The sequence below is a fragment of the Schistocerca americana genome, chromosome 5, assembly GCF_021461395.2.
Source record: "Schistocerca americana isolate TAMUIC-IGC-003095 chromosome 5, iqSchAmer2.1, whole genome shotgun sequence".
NCBI classification, from domain to species: domain Eukaryota; kingdom Metazoa; phylum Arthropoda; class Insecta; order Orthoptera; family Acrididae; genus Schistocerca; species Schistocerca americana.
In genome coordinates, this window is record NC_060123.1 from 429370717 (window position 1) to 429383159 (window position 12443).

Below are 12443 nucleotides of genomic sequence, written 5' to 3' on the forward strand. Positions count from 1 at the left end.
CAAGTGACTAGTGGCTAACGGCCGCGAAACAAACAAAAGACGGTTTTAGGGCGCTTTCTGTTCTAAACGATCAAGAAAACACTAAGAAATTTAACACGAAAACTACGTAAAGTTTTATCAAGAACTGTTAGTTACTATGCAGAGCAGATAAACACAAATAGAACCCCTTCCTTAGTGGAAGGTCGTAAACAAAATGCAAAATAAACGCTTTATACAAACAGTACTCGCTGCTGCTGTCGCTCTGGTTGTCACAAGACAACTGCTGATTCAGGTGACTAGTGGCTAACGGCCGCGAAACAAACAAAAGACGGTTTTAGGGCGCTTTCTGTTCTAAACGATCAAGAAAACACTAAGAAATCTAACACGAAAACTACGTAAAGTTTTATCAAAAACTGTTAGTTACTATGCAGAGCAGATAAACACAAATAGAACCCCTTCCTTAGTGGAAGGTCGTAAACAAAATGCAAAATAAACGCTTTATACAAACAGTACTCGCTGCTGCTGGTGCTGTCGCTCTGGCTGTCACAAGACAACTGCTGATTCAGGTGACTAGTGGCTAACGGCCGCGAAACAAACAAAAGACGGTTTTAGGGCGCTTTCTGTTCTAAACGATCAAGAAAACACTAAGAAATCTAACACGAAAACTACGTAAAGTTTTATCAAGAACTGTTAGTTACTATGCAGAGCAGATAAACACAAATAGAACCCCTTCCTTAGTGGAAGGTCGTAAACAAAATGCAAAATAAACGCTTTATACAAACAGTACTCGCTGCTGCTGGTGCTGTCGCTCTGGCTGTCACAAGACAACTGCTGATTCAGGTGACTAGTGGCTAACGGCCGCGAAACAAACAAAAGACGGTTTTAGGGCGCTTTCTGTTCTAAACGATCAAGAAAACACTAAGAAATCTAACACGAAAACTACGTAAAGTTTTATCAAAAACTGTTAGTTACTATGCAGAGCAGATAAACACAAATAGAACCCCTTCCTTAGTGGAAGGTCGTAAACAAAATGCAAAATAAACGCTTTATACAAACAGTACTCGCTGCTGCTGGTGCTGTCGCTCTGGCTGTCACAAGACAACTGCTGATTCAGGTGACTAGTGGCTAACGGCCGCGAAACAAACAAAAGACGGTTTTAGGGCGCTTTCTGTTCTAAACGATCAAGAAAACACTAAGAAATCTAACACGAAAACTACGTAAAGTTTTATCAAGAACTGTTAGTTACTATGCAGAGCAGATAAACACAAATAGAACCCCTTCCTTAGTGGAAGGTCGTAAACAAAATGCAAAATAAACGCTTTATACAAACAGTACTCGCTGCTGCTGGTGCTGTCGCTCTGGCTGTCACAAGACAACTGCTGATTCAGGTGACTAGTGGCTAACGGCCGCGAAACAAACAAAAGACGGTTTTAGGGCGCTTTCTGTTCTAAACGATCAAGAAAACACTAAGAAATCTAACACGAAAACTACGTAAAGTTTTATCAAGAACTGTTAGTTACTATGCAGAGCAGATAAACACAAATAGAACCCCTTCCTTAGTGGAAGGTCGTAAACAAAATGCAAAATAAACGCTTTATACAAACAGTACTCGCTGCTGCTGTCGCTCTGGTTGTCACAAGACAACTGCTGATTCAGGTGACTAGTGGCTAACGGCCGCGAAACAAACAAAAGACGGTTTTAGGGCGCTTTCTGTTCTAAACGATCAAGAAAACACTAAGAAATCTAACACGAAAACTACGTAAAGTTTTATCAAAAACTGTTAGTTACTATGCAGAGCAGATAAACACAAATAGAACCCCTTCCTTAGTGGAAGGTCGTAAACAAAATGCAAAATAAACGCTTTATACAAACAGTACTCGCTGCTGCTGGTGCTGTCGCTCTGGCTGTCACAAGACAACTGCTGATTCAGGTGACTAGTGGCTAACGGCCGCGAAACAAACAAAAGACGGTTTTAGGGCGCTTTCTGTTCTAAACGATCAAGAAAACACTAAGAAATCTAACACGAAAACTACGTAAAGTTTTATCAAAAACTGTTAGTTACTATGCAGAGCAGATAAACACAAATAGAACCCCTTCCTTAGTGGAAGGTCGTAAACAAAATGCAAAATAAACGCTTTATACAAACAGTACTCGCTGCTGCTGGTGCTGTCGCTCTGGCTGTCACAAGACAACTGCTGATTCAGGTGACTAGTGGCTAACGGCCGCGAAACAAACAAAAGACGGTTTTAGGGCGCTTTCTGTTCTAAACGATCAAGAAAACACTAAGAAATCTAACACGAAAACTACGTAAAGTTTTATCAAGAACTGTTAGTTACTATGCAGAGCAGATAAACACAAATAGAACCCCTTCCTTAGTGGAAGGTCGTAAACAAAATGCAAAATAAACGCTTTATACAAACAGTACTCGCTGCTGCTGGTGCTGTCGCTCTGGCTGTCACAAGACAACTGCTGATTCAGGTGACTAGTGGCTAACGGCCGCGAAACAAACAAAAGACGGTTTTAGGGCGCTTTCTGTTCTAAACGATCAAGAAAACACTAAGAAATCTAACACGAAAACTACGTAAAGTTTTATCAAGAACTGTTAGTTACTATGCAGAGCAGATAAACACAAATAGAACCCCTTCCTTAGTGGAAGGTCGTAAACAAAATGCAAAATAAACGCTTTATACAAACAGTACTCGCTGCTGCTGGTGCTGTCGCTCTGGCTGTCACAAGACAACTGCTGATTCAGGTGACTAGTGGCTAACGGCCGCGAAACAAACAAAAGACGGTTTTAGGGCGCTTTCTGTTCTAAACGATCAAGAAAACACTAAGAAATCTAACACGAAAACTACGTAAAGTTTTATCAAGAACTGTTAGTTACTATGCAGAGCAGATAAACACAAATAGAACCCCTTCCTTAGTGGAAGGTCGTAAACAAAATGCAAAATAAACGCTTTATACAAACAGTACTCGCTGCTGCTGGTGCTGTCGCTCTGGCTGTCACAAGACAACTGCTGATTCAGGTGACTAGTGGCTAACGGCCGCGAAACAAACAAAAGACGGTTTTAGGGCGCTTTCTGTTCTAAACGATCAAGAAAACACTAAGAAATCTAACACGAAAACTACGTAAAGTTTTATCAAGAACTGTTAGTTACTATGCAGAGCAGATAAACACAAATAGAACCCCTTCCTTAGTGGAAGGTCGTAAACAAAATGCAAAATAAACGCTTTATACAAACAGTACTCGCTGCTGCTGGTGCTGTCGCTCTGGCTGTCACAAGACAACTGCTGATTCAGGTGACTAGTGGCTAACGGCCGCGAAACAAACAAAAGACGGTTTTAGGGCGCTTTCTGTTCTAAACGATCAAGAAAACACTAAGAAATCTAACACGAAAACTACGTAAAGTTTTATCAAGAACTGTTAGTTACTATGCAGAGCAGATAAACACAAATAGAACCCCTTCCTTAGTGGAAGGTCGTAAACAAAATGCAAAATAAACGCTTTATACAAACAGTACTCGCTGCTGCTGGTGCTGTCGCTCTGGCTGTCACAAGACAACTGCTGATTCAGGTGACTAGTGGCTAACGGCCGCGAAACAAACAAAAGACGGTTTTAGGGCGCTTTCTGTTCTAAACGATCAAGAAAACACTAAGAAATCTAACACGAAAACTACGTAAAGTTTTATCAAGAACTGTTAGTTACTATGCAGAGCAGATAAACACAAATAGAACCCCTTCCTTAGTGGAAGGTCGTAAACAAAATGCAAAATAAACGCTTTATACAAACAGTACTCGCTGCTGCTGGTGCTGTCGCTCTGGCTGTCACAAGACAACTGCTGATTCAGGTGACTAGTGGCTAACGGCCGCGAAACAAACAAAAGACGGTTTTAGGGCGCTTTCTGTTCTAAACGATCAAGAAAACACTAAGAAATCTAACACGAAAACTACGTAAAGTTTTATCAAGAACTGTTAGTTACTATGCAGAGCAGATAAACACAAATAGAACCCCTTCCTTAGTGGAAGGTCGTAAACAAAATGCAAAATAAACGCTTTATACAAACAGTACTCGCTGCTGCTGGTGCTGTCGCTCTGGCTGTCACAAGACAACTGCTGATTCAGGTGACTAGTGGCTAACGGCCGCGAAACAAACAAAAGACGGTTTTAGGGCGCTTTCTGTTCTAAACGATCAAGAAAACACTAAGAAATCTAACACGAAAACTACGTAAAGTTTTATCAAGAACTGTTAGTTACTATGCAGAGCAGATAAACACAAATAGAACCCCTTCCTTAGTGGAAGGTCGTAAACAAAATGCAAAATAAACGCTTTATACAAACAGTACTCGCTGCTGCTGGTGCTGTCGCTCTGGCTGTCACAAGACAACTGCTGATTCAGGTGACTAGTGGCTAACGGCCGCGAAACAAACAAAAGACGGTTTTAGGGCGCTTTCTGTTCTAAACGATCAAGAAAACACTAAGAAATCTAACACGAAAACTACGTAAAGTTTTATCAAGAACTGTTAGTTACTATGCAGAGCAGATAAACACAAATAGAACCCCTTCCTTAGTGGAAGGTCGTAAACAAAATGCAAAATAAACGCTTTATACAAACAGTACTCGCTGCTGCTGGTGCTGTCGCTCTGGCTGTCACAAGACAACTGCTGATTCAGGTGACTAGTGGCTAACGGCCGCGAAACAAACAAAAGACGGTTTTAGGGCGCTTTCTGTTCTAAACGATCAAGAAAACACTAAGAAATCTAACACGAAAACTACGTAAAGTTTTATCAAGAACTGTTAGTTACTATGCAGAGCAGATAAACACAAATAGAACCCCTTCCTTAGTGGAAGGTCGTAAACAAAATGCAAAATAAACGCTTTATACAAACAGTACTCGCTGCTGCTGGTGCTGTCGCTCTGGCTGTCACAAGACAACTGCTGATTCAGGTGACTAGTGGCTAACGGCCGCGAAACAAACAAAAGACGGTTTTAGGGCGCTTTCTGTTCTAAACGATCAAGAAAACACTAAGAAATCTAACACGAAAACTACGTAAAGTTTTATCAAGAACTGTTAGTTACTATGCAGAGCAGATAAACACAAATAGAACCCCTTCCTTAGTGGAAGGTCGTAAACAAAATGCAAAATAAACGCTTTATACAAACAGTACTCGCTGCTGCTGGTGCTGTCGCTCTGGCTGTCACAAGACAACTGCTGATTCAGGTGACTAGTGGCTAACGGCCGCGAAACAAACAAAAGACGGTTTTAGGGCGCTTTCTGTTCTAAACGATCAAGAAAACACTAAGAAATCTAACACGAAAACTACGTAAAGTTTTATCAAGAACTGTTAGTTACTATGCAGAGCAGATAAACACAAATAGAACCCCTTCCTTAGTGGAAGGTCGTAAACAAAATGCAAAATAAACGCTTTATACAAACAGTACTCGCTGCTGCTGGTGCTGTCGCTCTGGCTGTCACAAGACAACTGCTGATTCAGGTGACTAGTGGCTAACGGCCGCGAAACAAACAAAAGACGGTTTTAGGGCGCTTTCTGTTCTAAACGATCAAGAAAACACTAAGAAATCTAACACGAAAACTACGTAAAGTTTTATCAAAAACTGTTAGTTACTATGCAGAGCAGATAAACACAAATAGAACCCCTTCCTTAGTGGAAGGTCGTAAACAAAATGCAAAATAAACGCTTTATACAAACAGTACTCGCTGCTGCTGGTGCTGTCGCTCTGGCTGTCACAAGACAACTGCTGATTCAGGTGACTAGTGGCTAACGGCCGCGAAACAAACAAAAGACGGTTTTAGGGCGCTTTCTGTTCTAAACGATCAAGAAAACACTAAGAAATCTAACACGAAAACTACGTAAAGTTTTATCAAGAACTGTTAGTTACTATGCAGAGCAGATAAACACAAATAGAACCCCTTCCTTAGTGGAAGGTCGTAAACAAAATGCAAAATAAACGCTTTATACAAACAGTACTCGCTGCTGCTGGTGCTGTCGCTCTGGCTGTCACAAGACAACTGCTGATTCAGGTGACTAGTGGCTAACGGCCGCGAAACAAACAAAAGACGGTTTTAGGGCGCTTTCTGTTCTAAACGATCAAGAAAACACTAAGAAATCTAACACGAAAACTACGTAAAGTTTTATCAAGAACTGTTAGTTACTATGCAGAGCAGATAAACACAAATAGAACCCCTTCCTTAGTGGAAGGTCGTAAACAAAATGCAAAATAAACGCTTTATACAAACAGTACTCGCTGCTGCTGGTGCTGTCGCTCTGGCTGTCACAAGACAACTGCTGATTCAGGTGACTAGTGGCTAACGGCCGCGAAACAAACAAAAGACGGTTTTAGGGCGCTTTCTGTTCTAAACGATCAAGAAAACACTAAGAAATCTAACACGAAAACTACGTAAAGTTTTATCAAGAACTGTTAGTTACTATGCAGAGCAGATAAACACAAATAGAACCCCTTCCTTAGTGGAAGGTCGTAAACAAAATGCAAAATAAACGCTTTATACAAACAGTACTCGCTGCTGCTGGTGCTGTCGCTCTGGCTGTCACAAGACAACTGCTGATTCAGGTGACTAGTGGCTAACGGCCGCGAAACAAACAAAAGACGGTTTTAGGGCGCTTTCTGTTCTAAACGATCAAGAAAACACTAAGAAATCTAACACGAAAACTACGTAAAGTTTTATCAAGAACTGTTAGTTACTATGCAGAGCAGATAAACACAAATAGAACCCCTTCCTTAGTGGAAGGTCGTAAACAAAATGCAAAATAAACGCTTTATACAAACAGTACTCGCTGCTGCTGGTGCTGTCGCTCTGGCTGTCACAAGACAACTGCTGATTCAGGTGACTAGTGGCTAACGGCCGCGAAACAAACAAAAGACGGTTTTAGGGCGCTTTCTGTTCTAAACGATCAAGAAAACACTAAGAAATCTAACACGAAAACTACGTAAAGTTTTATCAAGAACTGTTAGTTACTATGCAGAGCAGATAAACACAAATAGAACCCCTTCCTTAGTGGAAGGTCGTAAACAAAATGCAAAATAAACGCTTTATACAAACAGTACTCGCTGCTGCTGGTGCTGTCGCTCTGGCTGTCACAAGACAACTGCTGATTCAGGTGACTAGTGGCTAACGGCCGCGAAACAAACAAAAGACGGTTTTAGGGCGCTTTCTGTTCTAAACGATCAAGAAAACACTAAGAAATCTAACACGAAAACTACGTAAAGTTTTATCAAGAACTGTTAGTTACTATGCAGAGCAGATAAACACAAATAGAACCCCTTCCTTAGTGGAAGGTCGTAAACAAAATGCAAAATAAACGCTTTATACAAACAGTACTCGCTGCTGCTGGTGCTGTCGCTCTGGCTGTCACAAGACAACTGCTGATTCAGGTGACTAGTGGCTAACGGCCGCGAAACAAACAAAAGACGGTTTTAGGGCGCTTTCTGTTCTAAACGATCAAGAAAACACTAAGAAATCTAACACGAAAACTACGTAAAGTTTTATCAAGAACTGTTAGTTACTATGCAGAGCAGATAAACACAAATAGAACCCCTTCCTTAGTGGAAGGTCGTAAACAAAATGCAAAATAAACGCTTTATACAAACAGTACTCGCTGCTGCTGGTGCTGTCGCTCTGGCTGTCACAAGACAACTGCTGATTCAGGTGACTAGTGGCTAACGGCCGCGAAACAAACAAAAGACGGTTTTAGGGCGCTTTCTGTTCTAAACGATCAAGAAAACACTAAGAAATCTAACACGAAAACTACGTAAAGTTTTATCAAGAACTGTTAGTTACTATGCAGAGCAGATAAACACAAATAGAACCCCTTCCTTAGTGGAAGGTCGTAAACAAAATGCAAAATAAACGCTTTATACAAACAGTACTCGCTGCTGCTGGTGCTGTCGCTCTGGCTGTCACAAGACAACTGCTGATTCAGGTGACTAGTGGCTAACGGCCGCGAAACAAACAAAAGACGGTTTTAGGGCGCTTTCTGTTCTAAACGATCAAGAAAACACTAAGAAATCTAACACGAAAACTACGTAAAGTTTTATCAAGAACTGTTAGTTACTATGCAGAGCAGATAAACACAAATAGAACCCCTTCCTTAGTGGAAGGTCGTAAACAAAATGCAAAATAAACGCTTTATACAAACAGTACTCGCTGCTGCTGGTGCTGTCGCTCTGGCTGTCACAAGACAACTGCTGATTCAGGTGACTAGTGGCTAACGGCCGCGAAACAAACAAAAGACGGTTTTAGGGCGCTTTCTGTTCTAAACGATCAAGAAAACACTAAGAAATCTAACACGAAAACTACGTAAAGTTTTATCAAGAACTGTTAGTTATTATGCAGAGCAGATAAACACAAATAGAACCCCTTCCTTAGTGGAAGGTCGTAAACAAAATGCAAAATAAACGCTTTATACAAACAGTACTCGCTGCTGCTGGTGCTGTCGCTCTGGCTGTCACAAGACAACTGCTGATTCAGGTGACTAGTGGCTAACGGCCGCGAAACAAACAAAAGACGGTTTTAGGGCGCTTTCTGTTCTAAACGATCAAGAAAACACTAAGAAATCTAACACGAAAACTACGTAAAGTTTTATCAAGAACTGTTAGTTACTATGCAGAGCAGATAAACACAAATAGAACCCCTTCCTTAGTGGAAGGTCGTAAACAAAATGCAAAATAAACGCTTTATACAAACAGTACTCGCTGCTGCTGGTGCTGTCGCTCTGGCTGTCACAAGACAACTGCTGATTCAGGTGACTAGTGGCTAACGGCCGCGAAACAAACAAAAGACGGTTTTAGGGCGCTTTCTGTTCTAAACGATCAAGAAAACACTAAGAAATCTAACACGAAAACTACGTAAAGTTTTATCAAGAACTGTTAGTTACTATGCAGAGCAGATAAACACAAATAGAACCCCTTCCTTAGTGGAAGGTCGTAAACAAAATGCAAAATAAACGCTTTATACAAACAGTACTCGCTGCTGCTGGTGCTGTCGCTCTGGCTGTCACAAGACAACTGCTGATTCAGGTGACTAGTGGCTAACGGCCGCGAAACAAACAAAAGACGGTTTTAGGGCGCTTTCTGTTCTAAACGATCAAGAAAACACTAAGAAATCTAACACGAAAACTACGTAAAGTTTTATCAAGAACTGTTAGTTACTATGCAGAGCAGATAAACACAAATAGAACCCCTTCCTTAGTGGAAGGTCGTAAACAAAATGCAAAATAAACGCTTTATACAAACAGTACTCGCTGCTGCTGGTGCTGTCGCTCTGGCTGTCACAAGACAATACGGTTCGTGGCGAAAGATACTTCTCGTGCCTCTGTCTGATCCCCACGCCCCTTTCCTTGCTCCATTTGCGAATGGTATGTGGGCAGTATGTGGGAAGCAAGAATGTCACAGAGCCCCGTGTGAGCTCTAGTTTCTCGGCCTTTCTCCGTGCTCTAGTTGGAAGCAGAGTTCCAGAAGACTTATCCGATCAAATTACTTTCTTTCATTGCTCCATGGTCCAGGTTTTAAAGGTTCGTCACCACGTTTTCCAGTTACGGGCATTTGCATCAGTGACGAGTTGTTTTGGGATTCCGGTTCCCACTGCGATTCCTTGTTTATGAAGCTAACTTCGTGTTGTTTCGATTGCGACACGTTTCATGAATACGACATTCAGTTCTGCAGTGACTTTTGCAGCTGTTTTTTGTATCTTTCGTACAATCCTCTTCAGCTGGCCGGCGTGACCGAGCAGTTCTAGGCGCCACAGTCTGGAACCGCGCGACCGCTACGGTCGCAGGTTCGAATCCTGCCTCGGGCATGGATGTGTGTGATGTCCTTAGGTTAGTTAGGTTTAAGTAGTTCTAAGTTTTGGGGGACTGATGACCTCAGATGTTAAGTCCCATAGTGCTCAGAGCCATTTGAACCATTTTTTTGAACAATCCTCTTCAATGACCGTTCGTCACGATCACTCAACACGGATTTTAGTCCACGTTGTGAATTAGCGGATGATGTTTGTTTCCACTTTCCCTGTATGCGGAGTAAATCTTCGACACGATGCCTCTTGAAACACCACTCTCCGGCTACCCTAGTTACGGAGGCATCCGCCATAGGAGCTCCAAAAATTTGCCCACGTTCGGATTCAGTTACATAATGAACTCGACTCAGAACACTGTTCTCACCCGACTGACACAACATGTTGAGGAACTTGCACAGGCGCCGTTCCTGGTCAAATAGAACAGTGTAATCTGCAGGCTTTGCTAGCATCTGCATTTATGTTCGAGACTGCATTTCTCGCTATGCTCACATTTTTTTCCCCCTATCTTCATACGTTCGAGGTGGTAGTACGTTGCCTGACTTCTTGGAGCGTGAACTCTGGGAAATTTAACAGTAAACCTCTCTGTCAACTGTAAAGTATGTCACTGAGGTTTATAGAGCTCATCTGTCCACATATGTTTCCACCATTGAGTGATTCTAGCATTTTTTTTTTATTCCGCGATGAAATATCTCAGTATTTGTCATTTCAAAATTCGTACTATGATTGAAAGGAGAAACTTCCGCAGTGAGATAATTTTGGACACAATTCAGTATTTCCGTCCCCTTGCCGTCACCTTCCGTTTCAGTGCCAGTGTGGTCACTTAACGACTAAATGGAATATTTCGACCACCTAACTGACTTGACGTACGACCAAAGGTTCTTAGGTTTGTCTGTAAAATTTTACTTGTGAATTCATAGAACACTTCTAGCGCGCATCTAATCAAAGTTCAAATGAAACAAGTATCTGTGTCAGTCACTCTCTTTATTTCATTTCACGACGCGTTTCGAGAGTTCATACTCTCATATTCAGTTGGAACAATGATATTATGATACGTATTTGTGAGCTGGATGCAGCCAGTTGCTTTTTGTGGTTTCATTTTGCTACAACAATGTATAACAGGAACTTGTTAAAGTAATTGGGTGCAGATTATAAATTTTAAACTGTGATAGAGTTACTTACAATCCAGTTCTATGCGTGAAACAGATTGTAAGTAGCTCTATCACCGTTTAAAATTAATAATCTTAGCGCAATATTACTGTAACACGTGCCTATTATACGTTTTTTCAGCAAAATGAAACCATAACAAACAACTGGCTGCATCCAACTAGCAAATATGTAACAATATAACTGTTTCCAACTGAAGATGAGTGCATGAACTCTCAAAACCCTCCGTGGAAGTGACTCTTACAGATTATTGTTTTATTTGAACTTTTATTGTCAAACAGTCGCACTTCCTTGCAACAGCCCGACATGGACGACAAAGTTTTCATTCAGCTTCTGTTTGTTAACAAGAGTTTTTTTGCTGTGCGGTACTGAAACGCACTGTCTTCTTTGTGACTTTCTCTAGTAAGTGAGATAAAACAATTTCTAAAGATTCTAGCACTTGGAACTTCCTGGCAGATTAAAACTGTGTGCCGGACCGAGGCTCGAACTCGGGACCTTTGCGTTTCACGGGCAAGTGCTCGGTCCGGCACACAGTTTTAATCTGCCAGGAAGTTCCATATCAGCGCACACTCCGCTACAGAGTGAAAATCTCATTCTGGATTCTAGCACTTGTCAGCTGAAAGCATAAACTGTCTAAATGCCACAATAACTTTTTCCAAAATGTATTCGAAAGCTAATGTCACTAGAACCAACCATTGTTGACAACAGTAGACGAAGTTAGATACAAACACACGAATCGCCTGGCTACTATATAATAAATTTATCTGTACTTTTTTTGCAGTCTCATGATTCTCGCAGATAGCTTCCTTGCCTGTTATGCTGTGTAGCAGACTTTAAAGCTGTGCGGATCAGCACAACGAAAAGGCGAGGGGTCTCGCTCGTTTTGTCCACGACTGTACATTGTGACCGCGATAATCGCAGAATACGCTAAGCATAAGTTACCTCATAAATATGTTATAGTTGGCTCTGACTCTCTAACGAGAAACGGACTTACCTGTATGAACTTTCGAAGGCACATAATGTCATAAACCTCTCTGACGAAGTTACCTATACCGTTTACATCGGCGGCTTAGACATCTGCACTGTTGACGATTGGTTACAGACGTCTTTTTTCGTGATAGTTCACCTGGAATATTTATTCCGAGGTCGCCGTAGCGTTCACTGGAATACGGAAGCTAAGGAGAGGAGAGACGGAAATTGATTGGCTTGTACGAACAAGCAGAGTGCGGCTGGTCGCATGACCGACTAGTTTTATTTTCAAAAATGGTTCAAATGGCTCTGAGCACTATGGGACTCAACTGCTGAGGTCATTAGTCCCCTAGAACTTAGAACTAGTTAAACCTAACTAACCTAAGGACATCACACACATCCATGCCCGAGGCAGGTTTCGAACCTGCGACCGGAGCGGTCTCGCGGTTCCAGACTGCAGCGCCAGAACCGCGCGGCCACTTCGGCCGGCAGTTTTATTTTC